Source organism: Saccopteryx leptura, chromosome 1 (assembly GCF_036850995.1).
Source record: "Saccopteryx leptura isolate mSacLep1 chromosome 1, mSacLep1_pri_phased_curated, whole genome shotgun sequence".
Classification (NCBI taxonomy): domain Eukaryota; kingdom Metazoa; phylum Chordata; class Mammalia; order Chiroptera; family Emballonuridae; genus Saccopteryx; species Saccopteryx leptura.
The window spans coordinates 268,480,931-268,484,240 of record NC_089503.1 but is presented as its reverse complement, the minus strand read 5'-3'; the positions used below and the strand labels follow the sequence as shown (position 1 = coordinate 268,484,240).

The 3,310-nt window shown below is 46.6% G+C and overlaps 1 pseudogene; it reads right to left on the bottom strand.

The window, feature by feature from the left end:
- Positions 1 to 322: 322 nt before the first annotated feature.
- Positions 323 to 1,370, bottom strand: LOC136389294 (protein SEC13 homolog pseudogene; annotated as a pseudogene).
- Positions 1,371 to 3,310: the final 1,940 nt, after the last annotated feature.

The window sequence follows — 3,310 nt, the reverse complement described above, 5'->3', positions numbered from 1 at the left end:
AACATAGCATTAGTTAACTCCTTCATCATATCATTTCTTTCATTGCCATTTCTTTCTTTTTTTTTTTTATAAACAACATGTTTAATTACTTTGGAAATAAAACTTTCCAAATAATGCATTAAAATGGCCAAAAAATATTTTTAAATTACAGATTTGAAGATCATTTGTATATAGTTTTTTCCTTATAATATGAATGTTTTCAGCCAGACAGTAAATTACAAATCATATCAAATCATATTAAGGCAGATGATCAATCTGGTTGTAGTTTTAACTATTCCTGGGAAAGTAATCCTGTTGGAGTTTGAGCTCTTCTTCCAGCTGTTTGGTCAGTTGGTTGAGGAAGGGGCAGTCCGGAAACTGGCAGGTGGGGGAGCTGGGTCCCGCCTGTCTTGTTACTGCCCGTTCTGCTGGCCCTCTGTGACTGAAGCAGACATGGAACCCTGGCTCTTATTGACATCACTGATGCACACTCACTGCCCGTCGACTGATTCCTTTCACAGGGTTACCTTATTATCTCCACCTGAGAAGGCCAGGATGTTAGCTGTGATGGACCAGCTCAAGTGCCACACAACATCACTGAACTTGTGCAGAAGTTTGATGGTCCATGTATTGCTTAAGGCATCATCACAGGTCCAAATGAACACACCACCATCCTGGGAACAGCTGGCAATGGTGCTGGTGGGCAGACCAATGGATGGGGCCCAGGCCATGTCTCGAACCCAGTCACTCTGTGCTTCCAGCTTCTGCTCCTCCTTCCACTGGCCGTCTTCCTCCTCCTTCCACAGCTTGATGAGGTTGTCACAGCCACCAGAAGCAAATTTCTTGATGTAGTTGGGCTTCTGCCCTGAAGGCTAGTCTATGAGGCTTCCAGGTACAACAGCAGGGGCCCAGCTGACAGCATTGCAGCCAATAGTGTGAGCATTGTTGATCTTCTTCACTTCCCACTGGCCTTCCCCGGTGTAGGTTAGCAGGGAGATGGCCCCATCTGAGCTCCCACAGGCCAGGATTAGGCCATAGTCATGGGGGGGCCAGCATACAGAGTTTACTGAGGAGTCATGTCCTGTGTGTTCATGCGTCTTCTCCCAGGTGCTGTGTTCCTCTTTCCAGATGATGACTTTCCAGTTGTAGGAGCAGGATGCCAGGATATGGCCATACATGGGGTGGGCCCAGGCCACTTGCCACACAGGTCCCTCATGACCTCTGAGGTCTGCAATGAGGATCTGCCCTCCATTGCGTACATCAAAGATTTTGACAGACCTGTCTGATGAGCAGGTTGCCAGCCAGGTGCCATAGTAGTCCATCTGGGCATCGTAATTCATGTCCTCATTGGAGGAATCCACAGGATTAATTACTGACACCATGGCTGTGGCAGCGGCAGATTTTAGCCACCATTTCTTTTTTGTGGTGAGAACATTTAAGATCTACTTTCTTGGTCTTGGCCAGTTGGCTCAGTGGTAGAACGTCAGCTCAGCATGTGGATGTCTCAGGTTCAATTCCTGGGCATGGCACACAGGAGACACAGCCACTTGCTTCTCCACCCCTCCCCCTTCCCTTTCTTTCTCTTACTCTCCTCCTCTCCCCCAGCCATGGCTCGATTGGAGTGCATTGGCCCTGGGCACTGAGGATGGCTCCCCGGAGCCTCAGCCTGAGGCACTAAAAATAGCTCCATTTGAGCATGGCCCCAAATGGGCAGAGCATGGGCCCCAGACAGGGGTTACTGGGTGGATCCTGGTCAGGGCACATGTGGGAGTCTGACTCTCTATCTCTCCGCCTCTCATTTGAAAAAGAAGAAGAAACCTGACCAGGCGGTGGCGCAGTGGATAGAGCATCGGACTGGGATGCAGAGGACCCAGGTTCGAGACCCTGAGGTCGCTGGCTTGAGCGCGGGCTCATCTGGTTTGAGCAAAAGCCCACCAGCTTGAACCCAAGGTCTCTGGCTCCATCAAGGGGTTACTTGGTCTGCTGAAGGCCCGCGGTCAAGGCACATATGAGAAAGCAATCAATGAACAACTAAGGTGTTGCAACACGCAATGAAAAACTAATGATTGATGCTTCTCATCTCTCTCCATTCCTGTCTGTCTGTCCCTGTCTATCCCTCTCTCTGACTCACTCTCAGTCTCTGTAAAAAATAAATAAATTAAAAAAAGAAGAAGAAGAAAAAAAAAAGATCTACTTTCTTAGCAACTTTTAAGTGTATGGTACAATATTATTAACTATAATCACTGTGCTATACATTAGATACTCAAAATCTTCAGCTTTCTTAGAAATGCACCAAAAGATGTGATGATGGGCCCTGGCAAGATGGTTCAGTGGATAGAGCGTAGTCCCACCATGGTTCAATCCCTAGTGAGGGCATATATACAAGAATTAACCGGCCCTGTCCGGTGGGCTCAGCAGTACAGTGTCAGCCCAGTGTGCAGAGATCCCGGGTTCAATTCCCAGTCAGGGCACACAGGAGAAGTGCCCATATGATTCTCTACCCTTCCCTCTCTACTTCCTCTCTATCTCTCTCTTCCCCTCCCACAGCCAAGGCTCCATTGGAGCAAGGTTGGCCTGGGCACTGAGGATGGCTCCATGGCCTCTGCCTCAGGCGCTAGAATGGCTCAGGCTGAAAAAGAAAAGGGGGGGGGGGAGAATCAACCAGTGAGTGCACAACGAAAACGGAACTAAGTCAAACAACGAATTAATGTTTCTCTCTCTCTCTTTTCCTCTCCCCCTCAGATCATTGAGGGGAAAAAAAGATGATGGATGGGTGGATAGAGAGATGGATATTTGATAAAGCAAAATACTGAATTAATAGTAGAATCCAGGTGGTAGGAATATGAGTATAGAGATATTTTCTGTAAAATTCTTTCCATTTTTCTAAATGTTTAACAATTTCCCAATAAAATATAAGGAAGAAAATCCTAGCCAGATCCTGTTGCCTTCTGTAGACTCTCAGTCTGTGTCCCAGCTCTGTTTAAAATGAGAGAGATGAGGGTTAGAAAATTGCTCAAGAGATATGAGTCAGAGAGAGTATGCCTTTCTCTTAAATAGGTAATAGAAGATTTTGAAAATTGAAAAAAGAAAAGAAATTGGAAAAAGTAGGACTGTCTCAGTATGTGGTTCAATGTTATTTAATGCACCACCTAAAATTATCACGCAGATCATATGGCCTAGAATAATGTGACCTCTTGTCTCTGGGACACATGTTTGAGAAAAACATCTTCTGCCTGTGTGCTAAGTCCCAGCTGCCTTTTCCTGGAATATGTTGGGGACACAGTAGCTTCCCTGGGGCCCTGGTTGAATATGGGACATGAAGTCCTCAGCA